The sequence below is a fragment of the Anser cygnoides genome, chromosome Z (genome assembly GCF_040182565.1).
Source record: "Anser cygnoides isolate HZ-2024a breed goose chromosome Z, Taihu_goose_T2T_genome, whole genome shotgun sequence".
Lineage (NCBI taxonomy): Eukaryota > Metazoa > Chordata > Aves > Anseriformes > Anatidae > Anser > Anser cygnoides.
Genome location: NC_089912.1, coordinates 64,978,711 through 65,002,373, shown reverse-complemented (window position 1 = coordinate 65,002,373; position 23,663 = coordinate 64,978,711). Strand labels below are relative to the sequence as shown.

The following is a 23,663-nucleotide window of genomic DNA, read 5'->3' as shown; positions in this document are numbered from 1 at the left end:
TGACCAAAAGCTGTATCTGTTTCCTACTGTGTGTCCTGAGCTTTGCCTAAATTAGATTTTCCAGTAAGACACCCTGCCTTGATGTGAGGCTAACGAGATTGGGATCCTTGCACATCTTCTGTTTCATGCTTGGGTAGTTTTACTTGGGCAGGGTTAACTCCGTGCAGACATTGTGCAATTGTCCTACGTTTCTAAGCCCGACCTTCTGACTGTAACTCCCAGCCGTTATATTGTGATATTTTCCCTATGAAGATGCATATATATCATAATTAAGTCACCGCACAACGTTTTCAAAACCAGACTGAACAGCTTAAACTCCTTAAGGGCATATCAGTACAGAAGAGTAGACAAGTCATACTGGCACAATTATACCAGCAAAATAAAACTGCCAGGCTCCAGTGGAGTTCCCCGCAAGGACACTTGTTTGGGGGTAGAAGTTTTTTTCTTTTAAACTTCTTCCAAAGGGGTGTCGGTGGGAGGTGGTCGCCCATTGCTTTCTCCTGCCTGAGGCAGGGTTTGGGGTGGTCGAGGAGCACCTGGGCTTCAGCAGCGCCTCCACCCCAGCTGCCTCATGTAAACCAGGAGATGCCCTGGGGAGGCTCTGTGCCTTTTCCACGACCCCTTGGATGTAGGACATGAGGGCTAAAAAAGCTCGCGACAATCCCTGGTGCTTCCCAGTCCTCTAGGAGAGCCCAGCACCCTGCGCACAGCTGAGACCCCACTTGGCCCTTGTGGCTCATGAAAATCATGAATTGCACTGCTATAACGTATTTTCAATCATTTGCACAGAAGAGCCATTTCTGATTTAAAACTCAAGGCTAGGGTTGCCTCAGAGCTCTTTTCTGCAAGTTCAGAGCAACCAGAACATAAAGACATGAAAGTTCACTGGAGCCTGTTTCAGCCTGTAAGTGGGTCACAAGACGCCGAAGCGCTGAGTGAAATAACACCCACACAAATCAAATAAAAGAGTAGCTAACCTGTATTTAAAAAAGAATAATCTTTCTGGATGCCTTAGTCATAGACGTCTTAGGCATGAAAAATTCAAGAGACTGAGCACTTAGTGGGGCAACGGCCGCAGAGGATGCCTCAAACCTAAGAACAAAATTATCAGGCTGACGTTAGCAGGTAGATCACCTCCCCTCGATGCTTCAGGGACTTGGAGTATGTGCAGTTTTAATGAAAAATAATGAAATTTGTAAGTGTGAAATGTAGAAGAAACATCTAGCAAGGGCTTTAGAGGGGAAAAATCTTGCAAAAAAATGTCTTATACAGGAGCATGCCTTTATACAAAAAATAAAGAAACTTGAAAAACTAGAGAGCAGGTAAAGCTAGACAAAACCCTGCGTGGTGCCAGCTGATGCTGTGGACAGAGAGATACAGCTGTGGAGAGCAATACTGAGCAGAGCTCTGATCCCAGTAGCTTGAGAGCCTGCTCACGGGTTTTATCTTTGTTCCTGGTAATTACAGCACAGCCCCAGCCAGTGCTGCAGCTCGTCTGTAATTACCGTGGCCCTACAGGGCTCCTAGAGGAGGTTTTGCATATTTTGGCGACTGGGCCCGGCTGCTAAGAGGCTGTGGGCTGAGTGGCACGGATGGAGCTGCCCTTCTTAGGGCTGTTCCCCAGGGTGCCCCAGGTCCCCCGGTACGGCTGCCTTGCCTCGGGGATGTGAGTCACTGGGGATTAGCTTACCTCCACTGGGAAATGGAGATAAACGGGGGTAAGGCGGTTGTTCTTCTGCTCTGGGCTTACGCTGTCCTTGTGCTGCTGCTGGTTCCTGGTAAAAGAGAGGAAAGAAGGGTGTTTCTCCTCCTGTACAAATGCATTGTACTTGGGCAAGTCTCTGGGCTCCTGGGTATTTGACAGAGAGCAGCACTCTCCCCCCATCATCACCACCTGTGATTTTTTTAAAATTATTATTCTTTTTCAATTGACAGTAGGACCAGAATGGAAAAATTTCACAATAAGTGAAAAATGGTATTAAAACAGCAACAACTCATGCATAAGACGGTGGGGAAGAAAGATTATTCCCATCTATTGTAATGTTCTGCATGCATTGTCCTGGCAAAAAATTGGACCTTCATCAGAGAGGTGGTTTCCCATCATCTGACTGAGGCTGAGCTTTGATGCCACGACCCATGAGCAACCCAGGGACAGGTTTGCCCCCACCTGCACCATCTCATGCGACCCCTGCACACCAATGGTCTGAACGCCCAGGGTACCGACTGACTAAAGAGGAGGATGCTTGTGCCAAAAATTTGGGATGCCCAAAGGTAAAAACAACGGCACATTATTGAAATGTTTTCTCTATTTGTCAAAATTGCCTCCTGTTTGGCATCAGCTTACGGTCAATGCTTTCAGGGTCCTGCAATGCTCAGAGGATGTGTGGCTGTGGATGTGCAATTAGTGGGGCTTTTCTCATCAGGCTGCGGTTGGGCTGTTTTTGGATGCTGATGAGAGCTTACAATACTTTTATTGCCTATAAATACGGACGCTGTGATCTGTAGGAAGCCCACTTTGTCAGCTGAAAACCCACTTTAGGGAGAAAACTAAACCTCTCGACCTTGAAATAGCTTCCAAATTCTAAAAACAGCACATCTAGCTAGCTAGCTGCCTTAGCTACAGACATTAATCACTGCCGTATTTTACACAGCATGTAAAATTTAAGTAATAGAATCAGAGTCCCCATCGCCGTATTTGCAACTAAAAGCTGATAAGTAGAAGTACTGACCTCAGCTGGTCGATTTAACCTGATGAGTCATGGTCTTGGGGCCACATATGCTTCCTCTGCTAATATTCTTGTTCCTATTTATTTTTTTAAAAGTACGCTGCCATGCTGTGTACCACAGAAGAGCTTCTCTAATGGGCAGCTCCAGAAATAGCAATATCCCATTAGTTCCCTCTCCTTTGTAAGGGTTTCACAGTGGCTGCTCATCCTGTGCCGAGCCGTGACATCTCCAAGAGACGGGGCTGCTGCTGGGGGAGAAGGGGATGGGCAGAGCTGGGCTGTGGAGCAGTGAATTCCTCTTGAAGTTCACCTTAGAAGCGCCCTGGTATCTTCTTGCTTCTTGCACTGCAGGCGGCCGTGCTGTAGAGAAAGGTGCAGCAGACGTGGGCTGTTCCAGTGCCGCTGCTGGAAGTGGCTACGCATGTGCCACAACGGAGGGAGCTTTGGTGTTGCTCTCAATGAGATTTTTCTCTGCAAAATGCTGGCTTTCTGACCAGAGAGATAACTGAGGCAGTCAGCATGTTTTTTTGGTTAGGGTGGTGGTCTGCAGCACACCACTTGCCTTGGACCGGGATCACCCAGGGCTGGGTGCTCTTACTGCCCCAGCCAGTGTTTGCAACTTACTCAACTTACACATTAATATCCACGTAATATTTAAATGAATGCCCACTGCCCTCACCACCATATCTGTGCTGATCCATGGTGGTGAACCGTGGCCCTGGGACCCCGTGTGCTCTCCCCACAGCTGTCCGGATGGGTGCAGGGTGGCTGGTGGCATGGGGAGAGGACGGGACAGGGCTGAGCAGGGCCGAGATGGGCGCTGGGAGTGGAGCAAAAACAGCTGCTTGTACCCCTGCAGCCCTTCAGATCACAAACCAGCAATGAAATATGTAATATATATATGTAAATATATATACATATAAAGGCAGAAGCCTTTGGCCGCCTGCGTAACAGTCCTTTGTATCTCACCAGCATCACTTAGACCCCTTTGATGTTCGTGGTGTTTATGGCGCTCAGGCTTCTTTGCTCCAAGCAAATTGACTCGAAATCAGGCGTTGCCTTCCATTAAACCTGACAGATCTCCAGTGCGGAGAGGGCTTGTTCATCTACCTCTTTTGGAAAGAAATAGGAGCATAAACAGCTGTTGTGCTGACTCACTTCCATGCGTGAATTCACCAGACTGGGGAGGTAACGGGCTGCTCATCCCAGCCACGAGCGGTCTCCTCAGTCCCTCCACCTCCTCCCTCGTGCACCAGCTCCCTGGGTGGAAATCTGCCACATTCTGACTCCTTACTGTCACTGGGGTGGGATTTATATCAGGGATATTTAGCAGAATTACACTGGTATTTGACATTTTGGCTCTCTGAAGTTTTCGGTGGTGTTATTTGCGAGGGCGGTTTTTATCGCTGCAGATTGCAGTTCTTCAAGAGCCACGCAGCGGTTTAATTTTTGAGGTCTGTCTCTTTGTCTCTCCCTCTCTGCCAGGACTTCAGGTGATTTATTTGATTCCCTGCTCCTTTGGATTTCCTGCGCTTGTTACAATGCACCCTTGTCTCAATGACACAGAATAATGTTCATTTGAAGTAACAGCTCTGGCTTGCAGTGCTTTAGGTTTGATACAAAAATAGAACTGTGTAGAAAACTTTTTTATTAGCTTTTTCAGAGTTCTAGACCCCGGGTAGTTCAAGCTGAATAACAGCGAGTTTCACTTAAAATGGGAAACCAGGTATTGGTTGCTCAAAACAGACATTGAGGCAAGATCTGGGAGCGCTCGTGAGAGACTTTTGCCCCTTCACAAGACTTCACATCACATGCTCTCAGAGCTAAAAAAATTCAAGTGTGCAGCTTTTTCCGTTAGCCAGCTCGTATCTTGTCAGCCTTGGATCTCTCCCTCTTTAAAATGAGTAAGCGCAAGAAATACAAAGGAAATATGAGGAAGTCTAAACGCAAAGTCATCCGGAACAGGCTGCTGTGGATGTGCAACAGGTGTGTGATGACAAAGGAATGACAACTGCAGATCAGTTGGTGGTAGGTTTTTTTTTTTTTTTTTTTTTTTTTCTTGAGAAAAATCTACTGATGAAGAGTTTCCATCAAACACAATTTGGGGAGAAACTCAGGCAAGTAGAAAAAAAACGAACAAAAAAGGATGCTGTGCATATTGTAGTAGTAAAAACTGGCAGATTAAATTAAGTCTCTCCTTACTATCAAATCTCTTTATGCAGTGTTACAGAGAAAGTTCATGATCCTCAAAGATGCTTTGACCACACACTTCATTTTTGCCTTGCCCTTATTTAGCACAATTATTTTGCCTTCCTTTATCGCTTTACATCTGAGATTCCAAGGCCCTTGGAAAGCACCCTGGCTGGCTGGAGACATGCCATTGTCCTTATCTGGCGTAGCAAAATACTAAGACCTCAAGATGTGAAGGATTCAGGGACCTGTTGAACACAACCTGCCTTTGTACACCACACCACTCCTTCCGAGCTACATGAATCTCCAGAGAAATTGTCAGTTGTGAGCAAAAGGATTAAAATATCTCTTCCCTTTCCTTCCCCCTTTTAGAAGTACAGTTACTGACAGATGGCCTGCAATGCTTAGCACTCATTCAAACAGCACCAAAATACTGGGAATTTCTTTCCATGTGTACAGACGCACGCGGACACACACATGCACACACAGAAACAAATCCAGGCAGCGTTTTAATGTAATTGTCAAATCAAAGCATACTTCGGGGCAGACACCAGGCCAGATTCAAGCTACAGTTGTCAGCTGAGTTCATCAGATGAACACCACCATCCGACTGCAAGAGCCTGTAATGATTAACACGTGTGACGAGTTTCTGATTGAAGGGTGAGCAGGCTGTTTACGGGCTTTTTCCGCAGCAAGTGCTTCCTGCTCTGGGGTGGAGACGACATCAGAGCGGTGGCTTGCGTTTCCCCCAGCTGCAGGTTTGTGATGAACGTGTCGGGGGTCTCGGTTCTCAGCCACTGCTTGTGACACCAGGCTGATCCCTCATTTCTGGGGGGCTCTGATGGGGAAGGCTGGAGCCCTGCCCATATCGGGAAGGGACAGCACTGGCTGTGGTGCCGTGTTTATTAAAAACTTGGCTAATCTCTCAAAACACTTCTCTTTGCGCAGCCCTTGATTAATGTCATAGTGATAAAGCCTTCCTCTGCCAGTTCCGTATTGAAGATGGGGACGTTTCCCTGCAGATTGCTTTGGCAGTGCTATATCTATGGCACAGAGTTGCTTTATAAATCCTCGGTGCTGGTTCTGTGCAAGAAAGGGTTCGTCAGCGCCTTTCTTGCTGTTTTGTCAGGGCAGCACACAGAAGTCAGCAACCGTGGCAAAAAAAAAAATAAACATTACATTTTCTCCAACAGGCATGTGCAGATATGTGTTTTTGTGCATGGTCAAATATAAGAAGGTGCTTTGAAACAGTAAATGACTTTGTATGTGTCCACGTATTTAACAATGATGTTTAATAAATCCTAAAACACATAGGAAGAAGGCTGTAGACGAAGGGAGGAATTATGAGTTAACTACCTAATAACAGAAACCAAAGAAGTCCAAACCTTATTACTTCAAAGAAAAATAAATGCGGCATCAAAACAGGTCTGATAACCACTGGATGGTATCAAGAGAAGGATGACTAATTTGCTAAGGAAATTAGAAAAAAAAATCTTGATGACAAGTGCTAAGATGATCTTTGGTACTTGATTTTTTTTTCAAACTTAGACTTTTCGTATTTATTTCTTGAAATGTATTTGCCCCTGCCGTTATTAGATTGGCAGTCAAGTTCATCTAGTGGATGAATTTGACTTATGACACCTTAGGCCACTGTAATTGAAATAAGTGATGATCTTGGAATTACACGGAAGAGAGCCTTTAGAGAACTGTGTCTTATGTATATTGCAAAATAATCTTAGAGAGGCTTTTACCCTCAGGAGCTTGGAAAATGAATGTTTCTATGAAGATTTATAGCTGAATGTTTGAATCTGAGACACTCTGAAGGTTAATATTGACTTATTTTGGTCTGTTAAAGTAGTATTTATACACACTACATATCTTAGACTTTTGCAGCAAAAGAATAATTTAATGTGTAGTATCCACAAACAGCTTCTAGTAAATGTATCCAAGTGTATATTTTCTTACTTTAAAGTTTAGCATGTTTGCTCCCCAAATTCATCCCCCACCACCACCCCAGTATGTTTGAAGCAGATTATAAAGTTATCTTCTATGTTTCATGCTAATTTAAACCAAGTCATACATAAGAGTTGCAAACCTCTGTGCTCTGGGGGAAACCCATTGCATCTGGGGAACTTTCTGTGCTAGTAAGGCTTGCAGTTAGTCTGAAAATACAGGAGGAAAGACAGAAAGGGAGAGAAATCCCTAGTGATAGATTCACAGCTATTAGCTTATTTTTCCTCTTGCTGTAAAGCTGTAGTAGGATTTCAAAAGGTAGTAAAAAGTATTGGATCAGCACTGTGACTTTTTTTTTTTCTTTTTTTTTTCTGTTTCCGTTATGCCTATTTGCAGTGGGGGAATCCAAATTAAAGCTGGGACAAAGCAGAGTGTCATTATTACAGATGACAACAGGCCGTGCAGAGCTGAAATTGCGATTGTGGCTCTGAGCCTGTTGTGACTTCTCGTGTTCTGTGCACGGCTTCATCCAACTTCCAAGATTTCTCTAATTCAGCCTTTTTGGCCTCGTATTTACTGCAGAGGGTTAAGGAGGAGATTTATGTAATGTGTTCTCTCTCTTGGGCTTTGCTTATGCAAAGCAAATCACTGTTGGTGCTGTCACAGGGGAAGGGGTATGGATACGCTTGTTCAGAGTCAGGCACCACCCTGCAGAAATTACTTTGCTTTCAGGGTAATTATTTCCAAACAGAATTGGAATAGAGTGTCCACCTGAGGACCAAGATAACTCTAGGTTATTACCGTCATCCTGCTGGTTAATTTTTCCGCATAGATAAGGAAATCAACAGGATAGTTCATTTTAGCCTCCTTGTGAATGGAAATTATAACAGCACAGCCAGTGGTGGCTTGTCCCTGGTCTATTTTATACCAGCTACATACACGGGAGAGCGTGTGTGTCTGCGTAAAGGGCAGAGATGAGGAGAGAGAGGAGCGATGTCAAAGGCAAAGCTTTATCTCCATGAACACAGGAAAACACCAGCCTTGCTAGCAGAGCTTGCAGCGTGTTAGGAGTCACACTGCAGTTTTTGAATTGCAGCCTGAATTTTGGAAGCTGCTGGGGGAAGTCCCAATTCCAGTTACTCCACTCCAGACACTTACTGCCCCACTTTGTAGCATCAGTGATGGCAGCGTTACGTACACCCCACTTGCTTTTTCATCTGCACTTTCTGCCCTGCCTCCTGCCAGCCTGTCCCAAGTCACTAAACTGCACCAAAGCAGCATCAAAGCACCTACAGAAAAGCTTCAGCACAACGTGAACCTCCCCGGCTGGGGACTGCCGAGGGCAGGCGACAGCTCAGCAGATTTGCCTGGGTCTCTGGACGCTGTCACAGGTCAGGGTAGGGAGCCCTGCTTGTGCTGGGGAAGTGTGACCAAATTGCAGATTGTCAAAGCTTGCATCAGGATGAATCATTGTTAGCGTAACTAAAATGTGCTGTGACTTTGAAAGTACTCCAGATTTCTGGAAACAGGCCGCTGAAATTTGGTCCCACTGATACAGCCACCTTGGGTTACATGATCTGAGCAGCATTTGAATCCTGAAAGCTGAATATTGCTCCATGTGCTAAACCTGCTTTTTCTCCCTTCTTGCTGTTACTCTCCCCTTTTCCTGGGCTCCAGCTCCTCTCCCAGGTTCCTTTGGCATCCACTGAGCTGTTTTACTTTCAGCAACCTTACCTTATCTAAAACAAAATAAAATGAGATTTTTGGCCACTCTCTGGGTCGTGAAGTGTGGAAAACATCAAGGGATAGACTTAATCTCTATCCAGCTGGAGTCCAGGAAAAACAGAACACTGCTGATGTTATCGTCATCAGATAATACAAATACTGCAAATCCGACCTGTCAGTGTTGGGAGATCCATACTCATGAAACCACATTTAGCTAGGATTTTGATGTTCACATTGCAGAAGAGGTGCACAACCTTCAGAAAGAGCAGGAGAAAAACAGTATTTCTCAGATGTGTAAGAGAGGAACGTAAAATATTGCTGGCAGCCTCCAGAATTCCTGATTTCAGATGTAGACAAAGTCGATCCTTCCATAGAGAGCTGCAGAGTAAACCCAACGTGTACAGCGCGGTATCTTTTCTACCTTTTGGCCCGATATCTAGGAGGCAGAAGCGAAGATAGATTTACATTACAAAACTGAATGCCAGCAGCTGCCTGTGAAAGTGCTTAGCGAAAGTGTTGTTTATGAGCATCGGCTTCGCTTCCACGGTGTGACCCTGCCAGGAGCCAAATGTGCTGCAGCCGGAGTGCTTCATAACATTATCTCACGGCTGGGACGGAAAACGGGGGAAACGGTTCTGCCTGACTTTACAGAGATTTAAATGATGTTGTTATGGAGGGGGAGAAAGAGAAAGCAAAGACCCCACTCCAAAACAAGGGCTTGCTGCCCTGGGCAGCCGTCTGGTTACCAGCACGGGCGCTGCAGTCGTGAGCAAACATCTTCAAAGGAGCGGCAGGCAGAGCATCTGGGCCAGATCGCCGTGCGACTACCTGCTGCAGCCTGCAATAAAGACAGCCCTTTAGAGATGCTTTGGTAGATCTGAGCTCTTATTTATTTATTTTTTGATTAGACTTTAGGACAGCAGGCCTGGAAGCGTGCTCCCTGCCTCGGACGGGGCATGAGCCAGGAAGGGACTCTGGCTTGAGAGAAACCAGAGCTGCTGACCGCTTCCTTTCGCACTGCTGGGAAAAGTGGACCTAAAAAGCAATTGAACATTTAAAAACGTGTTTCCACTTTAACAATCTGAAGTTTCGAGTAAAGAAGGAACTTTTTTTTTTTTTTTTAATTAAAAAAAGGATTCTTTTTTTTTTTTTTTTTTTTTTTTTTCGGTGAGTAATTCAGTGCTCTCTTCAACCCTCTTTTTGGAAACAGCGCTTCCTGCTGAGCGACACCGAGATAAAAGCGATACCGGGAAAAAACATTTTAGGGACTTGTCACCAGCCCGGCGCGCCCCCAGAGGTGACCGCACCGCACGGTGGGAGGCTCGGGGGGGCGAGGGGGGGTCCGGCCGACCCCTGCCTCCCGGTTGGTGAAGGGGGGAATCCACCGGGGCGGTCTGGGGGATCCCCCCGGGGGGGTGGTTTGGCGGCACCGCCCCGTCCAGGGCTCGGTCGCTGCCCGCCCCGTCGGGCCGCCCCTCTCGGGAGCCCCGCGCCGCCCGTCGGGGCCGCCCCCGCCGCTCCCCGGGCCGGGTGCGGAGCGGTGCGGAGCGGCGAGAAAAGGCGGCGAGGGAGCGGCTGCCCCCGGGGGCGGGCGGGTGTCGGCCCCCCCCTCTCCCTCCACGGCCCCTCCGAGGTGAGTTGGGGGCGCGGAGGGGGGCGAAGGGGGGTCGATGGTTGCCCCCCCCCCCCCCCTCCCATCCCGGTGTCGGCTTCGGTCCTGCGGGGAGGGGGCTTAGCGGGGCTGCGCGGGGCTTGCTGCTCCCCCCTGCTCCGGCTGGGGGCTCCCCCCCGCCGGTACCGACCTGCTCCATCCCCCCCCCCCGGCACGGTGCCAAGGGGGGCTCCGTCTCTGGGGGGTCGGTGGGTGCCTCCCCCATTGCCCCGCGGGCTCCATCTCCTGGGGTCTGGAGGGTGCATCCCACAACTTTGGGACTGGGGAGGTCGGGGGGGTGCTTCCCCCGTGACCCACGCCCAGGGGGGTGCATTCCCCATGGACCACGAGGACCCCGTGCCCTGGGGCCAGTGGGGTGTATCCTCGTGTAGGTCAATGGGCACAGCCCCACAGGTGCTGTTAGGGTCCATCCCCCCAGGGTTGGGGTGGTTTCACCCCTGCAGGGCTCAGTGGGGTGCATCACCTGGGCTGGGGGTGCTTGCGGGGACCCCCTTGCCCTGCCTTTGCTTTGCTGACCCCCGTGCACCCACGTGGAGGGTGAGGATCTCCGTCACCTGCCGTGATGTGCTGAGGATTAGGTCCTGTGTGTGTGACTGTCTCGCAGTGCAGCCTGGCTCTGGGCTATGGGTAAGAGGGGTGGCAGTCTCATAAACCCCCCTCCTCATCCTCCCCTCCCCCCCCCCCCCTTCACCTGCCTGCATGCAGCAGACTGATAAAATCAGACAGCATGAAACATCTGGCTGACTGTTTTTTTTTTTTTCTTTTTTTCCCCTCCATAATCATCAGAAAGTAGTTCTCTGTGTCATTAAATACTCCTGTCCGCACAAAGCAGGCTGTGGTGTGCGCGGTGTTGCGAGCCTCGGAGCGGCAGTGGATGAGGTGAGGGAGAGGCAAACATCGAGAGCCGACCTCAAACTCCAAAGTTAGCTGTGCTGCCTCTCCTTTGGGTGACCGGGGTCCTCTGTACAGCCTACCTCAGCCTGTAACTCTGGGATCATTCTGCTTGGCTGCTGAAAGCTCTGGTGCCCCTTTGAAGGTGCCATAAAGCTATAAATGAGCTTAATGTAGCCCATGCTGTTAACCTCAGTGCTTCCCCTCGGTAGCCTTTTAATGAACTGCAGCCCGCCCCCCAAATTTCCCCCAGCGTGCTGTCAGGTCCCTGCTGCTGGCTGGGAGAGCGGGGGAGGGCAGGAAGGGGACATCCCTGGGACACCCTTGCTCCCTGTCCCCTCTGCACTGCTTGGGTGTTGGTACGAGGGGTCTACAGGCTGAGGTGGATGCAGCAGGCTCAGGTGCTGTCCCCGAGGTCCCTGCATCAGCCTCTGGGCTTCAGCAGAGCCGTCAGGGCTTGGGCAAGGGCTTGGGATTCATCTGCCCCTGGCAAAGGAGCAGGTGCAAGAAGATCTCGTTAAACTCGCCCGCTTTGGTCAAAGTTCCTTTACCTTCATTTTAAGGCAAATGGCAACACCTGTGTGCCCCCTGCAACCCTCCCTTTCATGCCCAGGATGGGCTTAATTGCAAAGATTGTGCTAATCCCTCCGGAGCACTCACCAGCTTTACTGTTTGTTCGTAGAGTGGTTTCTCCCTCTCTCATGTGGTTCTTGCACTGGGCATGTTGTCTGTTGGGTGGCCGAAGCTCACAGTGTGTGGAAGAATAGCCTGCAATATTACTGAGTTAATTTTCTGAAAAACAAAATGCCTAAATGCAAATAGGATGTAAAACGTGTCTTTGAAGTCTTTTTTCTCTAAAATTATTCAATGCTTAGCCTGGAGGAAACCTATTTTTTTCACTTTTATAAAACTCATCAACGTTTTACAGAAGTAGGATGTGATTTTTTTTTTTTTAATTTAGAAGAAGAGCTAAAAGTCTTTTGATTTTTGTGACATGAGGCATTTTTACATTACCTTTACAATATTGGTGGGGGACTGTTACTCTAAAAACCACCAGCAGACATTCACTCTGGAAAGGCTTTCCTAGAAATGAGGAGAGCAGTGGCAGCAATCTCACCGAGCAGGTATCTCCTGCAGGATTGTTTGGCAATGCTGGTGAAGTCAAGCGTCTGTGTTGTAAGGGCCAAATTTAAAAGGCCTTTAGAGTTACACATCTTCATGGTATTGCAGTCGCTGTCTTGCTAGATTTTCAGTAGCTTCATAGAATAAAGAAATGGCTCCAGGCAGGAGTCTGGCTGGGTGCAAGAGTGCACAGTGATGGGAGGCTTTAAAGTAAGGTCCATCGGCCTTAGCTCATCTGCACAAGGTTTGTGAAACACTTTGCTCAACTTATTTTAAGTAAAATTGGCTCTACTTTCTGCCTTTAAAATACAAGTTGTGACATCTGTGAAAAAAATGTCTTGCTTTTATTTTTGTTACTCTTTTGGCCATAAATCTTGTATAAACCACATGCTTTGGCTCTTGAAAGGTCAGTCAAGTTGCCCTAAGTCAAAAGCTGTGGATTTTATCCATGGAAATATACAAAAAGATCTTATAATTCAGGCACATTTGCAAATTGTTTCTTTATGCCATTGCTAAACGTATGTTTCTGCGCTATATTTGTACACGTTTCTATACTAATATTTCTAAATGCCTTCAGTATAGGGCTTGTTCTTTCTCCAGGTTTCCTGCAGGTGCTAATTGGTGCTCAACATTGCATTCTTATCCCAAATGGGTCCACACCACTTACAAACTCCAGTAGATAAATGCAGAATTAAAACAATATATATATATAAAAAATAGAACCGGTCAGCATTAAAAGTCAGGAAATACGGAGGCTGAGACTCCAACAGCAATATTAACTTGGCTGCAGTGCACATCCTGTGAGCTCTTTAATGGCATACGTTTCATAATGTAAACAGGAATAAGCACGTAGATTAATATATGCAAGAGAGAGCAGAAAAGAGCATTTTTCTGAAATTGACCCCCTTGTCCATGTGAGAGCTGGCTGCTGCGTAGAGCCTGGGAGAGCCTGGCACTGCCTTACACCATTCTGGGCCCTGACTCGGATGTACCTGCTTGCTGATGGAGTGAAAATGACAGCAGTGAATGAGTAAATTGAGGTTTGTTTCTCTAGAAACTATATCATTTTAATGAACTGCTTTTTGTTCCCTGTGGTCTGCTGGTTGTATGGTGTATGATCTTTAACGTGTTGCCAGTTTTGTTATTCCCAGCTGGTGTGTCCAACCTGCTGGTCTTGCACCCGTGTGCTGCAGTAACAGCTCTTCTGGCTAATTTTGACTGGATCATGTACAAAAGTGATTACGTGAATATTGTACTTTAATGCAGATCCGCACGGACCAAGCATTATTGCTCTGAATGTTGTGTTGTCTTCATTAAAAAATTGCCATATGAATACATTGTATGAAGCTGATGCATTTAGCCTGAAGGTCAGGGAGTCTAATCTGACCTTCGCCATGTCACAAGACATCGTATCTCATGCAGCTCCCGCTGCACAGAGCCTGAAGTTTGCATGCGATGTGGAGCCAGCTAGGGCAGCCTGTGGTGGTTCAGCAACAGCTCCCAGAAGCGACAGAGGTGGTTCGGGTGAATAAAATTAATTTGTGGTTACTACCCGGAATAAAATAATTATAATTTTTCTCTTTAAAAAGGGTTCCTCATCTATTGCTGATACGCTGATATTGCTGACTTGCTTTGCAAAGGAGGCAGGAGCAGGCCTGTAATTCCACAAGCTAATGCCTCTGCTGTCATACCTGCCTAATTGCCACGGCTCCTCTTTGGTGCAGCCTTCCAAATAGGCTGCTGTGGTAAGGTATGCCAGCTGTGCTTAAATTTCATTACTGTTTGCTGTGGCCACCACTTGATTAACTTTCCCTGCCGTGTTAGACAGTTAGCAAAGGGGATTAGTACCTGGGTGGGTTACAGCATTTATTGTGTGTGCTTAATCTAAATTCCTCTTGAAATGGAATTGTATTAAACTAATTTGGCAAAAACTTTGAAATGACAGCAAGGCTACTCTTGGTAATTGATTTTTTTTTTCCCAATTGAATAACTGTGCATTATTAAAATGACGGTGATTCACACAGAGCGGTTCAGATCAGGCAGTGTCAGGATCACCCTGGGTTTTGGCTGTGGCCATTTTTGCCTGGTTGGAAGAGCAGGTAGGCAGGACTTGGGTCCCACCATGGGGAGTGGCCAGGTGTCCTCTGTCAGCTCTCAGAAATGGAGAAGTGCCTGTCAGGATTCGTGCGGGGGAGGTTTCCAGAAAGAAAAATGGAGAAAGTGTAGAAAACAGAGTCTCTAACTGGATTAAAGACTTGTGAAACTTCCGCCGCTCTGCAAAAAAAAGCCCACAATTTGACAGAGCAGAGCCATCCTCCCTGTCTCAGACCAGCACAAAAATCTATTCAGTATTACATTTTAATCATATTCCACACAAAAGACTTTTGCTGTGCTGTTTAAAACCCAGCCTCCTTTCAGCCTGTGCTCTGTCGGGATGTTTTCATCTGAAATGGACTGCTGCGGCTGACTGGAGCAGTCTGAAAAAACAGTGCTAACCTTCCTTCCTGACACTTCAATCGTGCCATCCACTGTGTGAAACTAGGGCATAAATGCATTAACGCTTGTCACTGGGAAGAAAATCCCATCCGTGATGGGGACCAGAAGAGAGTGATTCTTAGATTCATGATACAAATCGGTTCATTATTTATTTCAATCAAAGTCTGTAGGTGCTGTTATAATGAAAAATTGAAGCGCACTTTGCAGAATAAATGTGAGCTGACACTGCGCCAGCCCCAAAGCCTTCCTGACCTACAAAACGAAGGAGAGCTTTGATGCTCACTTCACTCTCCGCAAAGTCTCAGACGAGCAGGCTTTGCCCAGAAGATTGACAGAGTCAGGCCCTATTAAAACAGATGCTGAACCCTCTTTGGTTGCTGTTGTGTTCCAGGGAAAACATCCTGCTGCTGCCTCCCGGTGTTAGACATCTGCTCAAGAGCATCTGTCCAGCTGCGTGGTCTTGTGTAAATGCTTCGGCGTGCACTGGATACTGGCTTACCAGTACCACCATCCCATTGCAAGATGTCTGCAGGTTCAGCAATGTTCCCATCTTCTCACCCTCCAGGGTAGATGGGCAAAATGCAGCCCATTTGGGAGCAGGGTTCTCCTGGCCTCCAGCTGTGTGCAGGTGTAGCAGCTGTATAAATCATCCATCGCCATCTGACCGCAGTTAAGGGGTTAGCACACTGCTGCTTCTCTCTGCTCCTGGAGCAAAAGCGATTGCCTAGTCGAGTGGGGTTAGGTTTGGCTGTGATATCGAGTTATATATTTTAGTGGTTGTGGTGGTCTTGGGTTAACCAAGGTGTGTGATCTTTTGGGGTATTTGTGTCTTTTTTAGTGCAATGGAAGATCAAGGAGAGACTTCGAAATGGTGTGGGTTTTGTGAGAGTTTCTGTCCAAAGTCTGCACCAAAACAGAGAGCTCAAAGTCTTTCTTTACTTATTGCAAGCCAAACGCTCTGGTGCAAATAGTATAGCCCCAGCATCTCCTTGGTGTCCCCTGTGTTAGCACGGGACCCGTGGCAGCACCTTGCTCGTTGTAGTGCCAGACTGTTGGCCCTTCAGCTTTAACTGGGTCTGGCAGGAGCTCTGATCGCAGCTGACCTCGCTTAGAAGACTAAAGCCCCTGTCTGGTCCATGCTCAACTGCCAGCATGAAGGATGTCAGATGACAAGTGGGACAGGTATTAGACATTAACCAGCTGTTTGACTTTAAAATATTAATCCTGCTCTTATGCTCTTTCTTACCTGTTTTCCCAGCATGTCCAGGTTTGAAGGACTGGAGGCTTTCATGACTGATTACCTATCTCATGGTCATCCATAGCCCAAATCTGCAGTGCCAGCTTCCAGCTCTTGAGCATTCACAGGTATTTCTGCTGGGAACGTGCTCACCATGTTTATGCAGGAATACAACCTTGCGGGTGAGCTGACTTCAGGCCAACTTCCAGTTTTCCTTCCAGGCTCCCAGCAGCATAGACTATATTACCCTTCCTTTAATCATCTTCCCTACCCTTTGCTCTTCTAGTCTTTGCAGCAGAAAAACAAAGCATCTCATCCATACCACTGAGCAGCCTTCCTCCATATGCATTGGATCCTCCGCTGCTCGGGATGAGGAGTTGAGCAGGGACATGTCTTTGTAGGTACGATGGGGCCTGGGCTGTGGGATGAGATGTGGCACATCCTATTCCAGCAGAAATCCACCTCCCCTTTTGCATGGAGTAACACACCTCCTCGCCTTTCTTCTCTGAATAAAGCCACAATCATTGCCAAATGGGATTTCTGTCCCATGGCTCATCTGGAAGTAAATAAATGCAGCAAACAAATGGGTGGCACTGCTCCAAAACGCACGGTTATCCCGGCTGGTGTGCTGTTGCTCCTGACAGGTGTGGGCCTGCGGGGAGCTGGGTGTGATGGGCTTGCCTTGGCCCACAGCCTTTCCTTTCAGCCCATGCCAATGTGTTCATCAAAGGAGGTAAACCTCCACGCAATGCCTAGCTGTAAGTGTGGTGGATGACAGCTCCTTGGTAACTCGGATGGAAAGGGCCTGCTGGGTCATCTAGCCCTTTGCTCTGCTTTCAAAAGGATCCTTCCTAATTAAAGCACGACTGGAGATTGCAAGATGTCTGGTTTGGGTGGTTTAATAAATTACCACCCTCCCTGCGAAAGAGAAAGTGTATTTACTAATGTGGCTGTAAATGTCTAAGCTGTGGGGTGGTTATTTACTGCACTATTTTAATGCAAATGTTTGTGGTTGTTTGCATTGATCATACAGGCAGCACACAAAAAATTTTATTTGTGGTGTATTTAGGCGTATTTTTTCCTCCTTCCTGCTGTATCTGTTCCACTGTACATTGTGCAACAGAAACTGCTTGATGTGTAATTGCCTGTCACTCAAGTGCCACTTTACAGCCTAGAAATATATCAATGAAAATATTCTCCCTCCTCCAATTAATTCTGAGTCTTAGGGATGAGTTATTCCTGTCTGTCTGGAGAACACTCTCTTCAATCATTCGGTACTTCATTCATGTATTTACTGTTTAAACGTATTCTAAATGAAAGGTAATGGCTTGTTATGACAGTAGTAAGGAGCATTCATCGGAAGGACCGTGGTGCTCCTGGTGTGGATGCAGCTTGAGTGCTTCAGCCTGATGGATGTGAAATCACCAGTCGTGTTGTGAGAGGCTCATACGCTGCCAGAAAGCCTGCAGCTGCCCTCTTATAATGCATGTCCTGGAGCATAAGGTAGGGAAAGGTTTGGATATCACAGCTGCACTTTTGCCCAATGAACTATTTCTCGGAGTTTGTTCGTTCGTCCTAAGCTCTGTATCTCCTGTGTGCTTCCGCTGTGGATGTGGGCAAGCATAAAAAATGGTGGTTCAGCTTGAGAAACGTGGAAACCCTCTAGAGTTGATATTTCATCTTTGGGCTGCTCCTCTGGTACAATGGTGGCTTTTCTCTGTACCGAGAGTTCGGAAAAATGGAGTCTGTGTGTAGGAAGTCCTGCTTTGAAATAGCCTGCTTTGTGAATAACATTTTTATCTGCAGCCTTTTAATACCACCTGTAGATGGGACGATAGCTCAGAGATAATTGCTCTGATGGCACGCAGGAAGCATTATGGGTTGGAAGATAGGATATGGCATCTGTTAATGTCTGTCCTCGGCGTTCAGTGGGGATAATCCTACTCAGGGTAGGGGATGCCTTTAAATCTGATGGAGCTCAGAGTAGATGCTGATTGATTTAGGTACCAAATCTGTAGTGATTAAAACTATTTGTTTGGATCTTGTAAGCACACAAATATATAAAAAAGTTAGGAGACGTTTGAACTTTATGTATTATTCGATTATCAAGACACTTTTATTTTAGCTCCTGGCAGTTATACCACAGTGAGCTCGCACTCATAGGACTGTGCCTGGATTTATTGACTTCCATTGTGGGTGTGAGGGAGGGAGAGGGCTGCAACTTGTTCTAAGAACTACTCTAAGATGCTAAGACCAATTACAGTTGCATGCTTTTAGTCGTTAGCTGAAACGTTAACTTGATAAAGGCTGGAAGGACAACAGAAGTGACTGTTTGTCATAACTGAACTCAAGCTGTTCTATGGAAGACCTAGGACTGGCCTTAAAAATACCTGGTCTCATTTGAGGCTGCTGTTGCCTGAAGTTTGCCTGGCAGCATGGACCAGGGGAAGTGGTTGATTTGTGGAGTCCATTGTGTAAATTGTGAGCATGAACACTCGTGTAGGTTGTATTAAGTGTCCACATCCCTTATTTGTGGAAAAAATGATCTATTAGGGCCCATTTCTGCTAGAGCCAGAGCAAACATGGAACAAAGAGCCTGTGGCTCCTACAGTCATCCTTTTTTCAGTTTCAGCTCCCTTCTATTTATTTTATTAAGCTGCTGGCACTGCAGGGATGGTTCACTCTTCTGCTGCTGCAGATGGAAACTTTCTGTTTGCTGGGAGGCATAGCTGCAACCTGTATTTGGCAGCTTATATTGAGGAGCAAACTGCAATTCCATTGAAATGAGGTGCTGTTTTTCTTAAATAAGAACTTGTTTAAATGGAATCAGGCTAAAAACCAAGAAAGAGTCTTTACAGAAGAGCTTCCAGTCTATACTTGGCCTGGTGGGGATGTGTACAAGTTGCCAGCGTTTGCAAGGTGACCTTTCACAACGACATCCCTGTCTTCTTTCCGAAACTGTCCAGGAAGAAGCAGGTTCTCAGTTCCCTTAAATGCGGCCAAATTCTGAAGCGAGAGTGAGAAACTTGGTCTAGCTTGTGTTGACACAAAGTAAATGTATATTTTCAGAGACCTGTATGTTTTGATGAAGGATGGGTAGGAATAGGCTGATCTGGTTTATCAAGAAAGGCTTAGGAAAGTGTTTGGGCCCATAAGCAGCTGCTTTTTTTGGATTCTGGCAGGCTTTATTCTGGCTAACTGGTGACTAACTGCTGCTGAGTCTGGTTCACCACCTGAAGTGATGTGCTGAAGAATTTGTGCGTCTGTAGGTGATGGGCATGAGCCTGGAAGAAGGAGCTCTCTCCCTGTGTGGAGGCAGTCCTCTAGGTATTTAGCACTGTGCATTGCAAGAGCCTAAATTGATATCCAAAACGTGAATGTAAAGGTAGCCTCAGGAGCTGTACCTGCGTCTCAGTTTTCCTAATCACTTTGGTATTTGTAATCCCCCCCCCTCAGTCCTCTTAATCGCCTGTTGCTATAAAGAAAAGCAAAACAGACAGCACACACTGATTACGTGCTTGAGAAACAATGAAAGTTTATGGTATAGGAAATGCTGCCAAAACATGAAAAGGAAAGGGAAAAGATGAATCTGGGAAAAAAAAATATTTGTCCTTTTCTTGCATTGTGTGTGTCAGTAATGGATGGAAAATTATTTCAGACAAAGCTGTGAATTTTATTTGTCCTTACAAAAATACTATTTTTTAAAAAAGCTTCCATTTGAGTATTATGACCAACCTCATTTCACAGTTAGATATATTCATCACAGTTAAATGCAATGGACAAAATCTGCATGAAACAACTGCTTAAAATTATAAACAGCTTGCATAAACATGAATTATTAAGGTCACAAAAGCTCCTAGAAACCAACAGAAATTAGTGCGCAGTAGCATTTCTTTTTCAAAACATGCATTAATTAATAAGGGGTTTAGTGCCCAGCTTGTTTCTCCCCCTGCCACCCCCATCAGATTTGCTTTCATTAAGCAGAGAGGGAAAGTGTCACCTCTCTCTCTCTCCCTCCCCTCTTTTCTTTGGCCCGAAGCACAGGAAGGTGCCAGACTTCAGCCTATGCAAGTCCATTATTCACAGCTGTGACATCCAAAAATGTTCATTTGGGTTTTGTTGGAGGTGTCACAGCAGCATATGCCCTCGGAACAGCCATGGGTTTCATGTAGTGTCTGCCTGGACTGTGTGCCTGCCTACTGGGGTAGAAGATGGAAATCAGTTAGCGAGGAGCTAAAGGTAGCGATGCTAACTTACTTAACTTTCACCGAGAGGGCAAGGTGCTCACAGGATAAAGGTGGAAAAGAAAATGATTCTAGACGTTGTGGTAGTGCCTGAAGATCCTGCCCTCCCTCTGCCAGTGCCACAGACCCCAAAATGTGTAGGTGTGGACGTTAGTCCCCTGTTGGTCCCCCAGATGGTGTGTGCATAGGCACCAAGTGGTGGCCACAGTGCCCACTGGCACCAGAGCTGCAGGAGTGTGTGGAGGGAGTTTTTCTCTAGTGCTTTCCTGGCACAGGAACAAAGAACAGATGCCTGATTAGGAAATGGAACATGTAGGCTGCTCTGGTTGAGGGGCTGAACCCTGCTAATATGCACCGTAAAGTCAAAGTGGATAGAAATACATCTCAAAGTCAACACTAGAAGACTTTTGCACTGATGTGTTGAAGAACAGAAAACCAGGAGTAGGGCAATGCTAATTTTTTTATTTACCGTTTCAGTTGTTGTGGCCCTGGCTGGAGAGAAAGCAAGTCAGACTTTGGTTATGAGGAAAGAAGAGGTTGCAGTAATTGAGGTGTGAAATGAGAAAAACTGTGCTGGTGGTGTGGTTGGTGGAGGAAGGTCAAATCTTAGTGAGGTTAGGCAGGAAGAAACAGCTCAGGTGAGAGATTTTATTCATGGGAGCCTGTGTTTGGGAGAGAGGATGTCTTCAGAGATGGCCCTAAAATGTCAACAATATTTAGAGGCAGGAAGCAAACTTGTGTATAAGGGGTAAGGCTGAGTCTTGGCACCCTGGAGACAGCAGACAATGTGAGATTCTCTTGCATGGTTTGTGCTATAGGTAAAGCCTCTGACACCTCTGCATGTTTACCACAGGTCAGCACGGAGAAATGGGGACGAAGGAGGATATTTGGTAACTCTCCTGACTGGAGTGCTGGCATCTGCAACTCAGGCATCCAGTGTGTGGATTACTGAGCTCCAGAAACACAATATCAGTATTTCTTGGACTTGCTGGGTTTTAGTGATTCCACTTCTGCTTCATGCTGTAATGAAATATAACGCAAATGTCAAGACATCAAATGTGGTCTTTTAAAAATCTTCTTGGGTACTGCACCTGCTCTTTATCTGCAAGGAATCTAATTTCTGCAGCCGCTGGAGAAACAGTTCAGTGAGAGATAAATGTTAAACCATTATTCAAATGCTTCTGGTTTGGGGCCAATGACTAGCTTTGACTTAACAAAAAGCAAAGAGTTTCCTTGGGCTGAATTTGGAGGGAGAAGCTGGCCTCATGATGCTGCGAGATAGGGCACAAAAGCTGTGGCGCTAACATTTACCCTGTAGGATAATGCTTACGGGGACAGCCTTGTTAAAAAGCAAGAAAAAGTGTTTGTCCCATGCTTTATTCCAGCATGGTTTCTGAAAGTAACTGTTCAGGGGTTGCTTTTGATATGTAATAAAGAACCCTCTAACCAACAAAGGGGCTTTAAAACAAGCAGAGACTTGGCATATTTGTTAATATGCATGGCAGCAGTGCATTAATTTTAAGGAATGCTTTTTAGTTTTCTTTTTTTTTTTTTAAATGAAATGAGGACACTAATTAAAATTAATCTATTTATAAATCTTTCTGCATCCAATTTTGAAGCGTAAATAAAACATTTGCCTTGTCTGTCTCTTTTCTCATCAAGAGACAATATAGACCATGCTATTTTTAACTCTTTAAAGTAATAAGCAGAGAAAGCTTTCTTAAATGATTTACTAGAAGATATAAAATTTGGTTGCACGGCAGAGATGGCTTTTAAAGAGGAGGAAGGATGGCAGCAGGGATGTTGGGTGTGCATCAGAATGGTTTTCATGCTTGTCTTTGGGAGCAAAACTTCAGTAAATTAATCTCTGTGTATTTTGTAATACGAGTTATCACTCTGGGCAATGCACGTGAAGGAAGACAGCCAACAACTGGCTTGTTTGTGTGAGAGGGGTCGAAGCGGAGGGCAGGGAAGCACTGGGGTGAGGAACAGCTCGAGCTGGCAGCTCCCAGAACCACGAAGGGCTGGGGATCTAGAGAGGTAGCAGAGCAAATTAGAAGACCACTCCACATAGGTGCCATATTCATTAACTCTATAATTCAAAAAAAAAAAAAAAGAGGCTTATGGCAAAGAAACTCTTTGAAGTTTCACTTATGTGACGCTTGAGACTGCAGTGTTGTCGATGCTGAAGATAGTGTTCTGTGCCTTGGTTTAAAGGGAAGATAAACGTGACCTTGGGTCTGTGATTGTTGGTGCCTCCTTAATGTATGTTAATTAGTAAAGACTTTGAGAAAAGTAGTACAGCTGCTGAGGGAACTATATATTCCATTTTTTTTAACATGCTCCAGATATTATCAACTGTGCCTAAAGATCCTTCATGCAGTTACGGTCATGTGGATATTGCCTGTGTGGGCACAGTCACGTAGCACGTAAAGCACTTGCACGTATGGTGGTGGCAAAACTGTTAGATAAAACATTTATAAGATTATATTGTAAACTGTAACATGAAAGTTGTGTGCCTGTCATCCTTCTTAGGCCATGCAGAAGAGAAGAGATAGCACGGTGCAGGTCTGTTGTGTGTAAGGATGCTCCCTTCTCTTTCAGATACAGATTTTTAATAAGAAAAGTATGCATCTCTGCTTCTCATCACTCCTATCCCTGGGATGTTTTGCATCCCTTGCTATCCTCTCTTGATTTCCTGCTCTTTGGTGTTGGTGTCTGTTCTTTTTAAACCTTGCAGCCTGAAATCTGCCCAGCACTGTGCTGACCCCACCCTGGCTCCCAGCCCTTTGGGACAGGACCGGAGCTCAGCAGCTGCAGACTACAGGAAGGTAGGAGGAGGAAAAAAAAAGTAAAAAAAAAAAAAGAGGAAGGTAGGAGGAGAAAAAGCACCAATCCCAAGAGCAAAATCAGCAGACTTAAACTGTCCTGGCTCAGGAAGGAGCAGCTTGCTATGGCTCAGGTAGGGATGCAACTGGGCAAAGAGTTTGTTTAGTGAATTACCAGATGAAGAGCTTAGATAGAGTTGTCTCCAGTGGTATTTGTACTCTAAATGTTTGTCCATGGTGAGGAGGTCCATTGTTAAGCTTTCCCAGGGGAATTGCTGCCCAGGTAGGGGCTTGTAACCCTCCTTACCTCAAGGCTAATGGGACTTAGCTTGATGATAGCAAGCTTGCAGCTCCTGAGCTGGGTTTCTGGAACCTACTGGTTCGAGCTGTGCTTCTGGTGGTCTCCTTTTGGGAAGGCAGAAGGAGGTGAATTGCAGTTGCAGGAGTTAGTGCTTTGCTGGCCTCTGCTCAGGGTCATCTCCCTAGGTGCAGCGAGGTCTGGAGAGCAGGAGGAGGGCACGGCTGGGACTTACTCTCCACTGTGCCAGCAGATGAAAGGATTTCTTACTGCAGAAAGCG

At 46.2% G+C, this 23,663-nt stretch overlaps 2 protein-coding genes across 5 annotated transcripts in view; one reads left to right on the top strand and one right to left on the bottom strand.

Moving 5' to 3' along the window:
• SUB1 (SUB1 regulator of transcription) overlaps positions 1 to 23,663 on the bottom strand; it is a 376,115-nt gene that overhangs the window by 167,059 nt on the left and 185,393 nt on the right. The window lies entirely within an intron of this gene.
• The window catches only part of PDZD2 (PDZ domain containing 2), a 197,673-nt gene continuing 184,087 nt past the window's right edge, over positions 10,078 to 23,663 (top strand). For 3 of the 4 annotated variants that reach the window (XM_066988321.1, XM_066988319.1, XM_066988315.1), the window contains exon 1: positions 10,078 to 10,227. The gene's annotated coding sequence lies outside the window, so the exon portion shown is untranslated. The remainder of the gene's footprint in view (positions 10,228 to 23,663) is intronic. The other variant, XM_066988318.1, reaches the window with a different exon arrangement.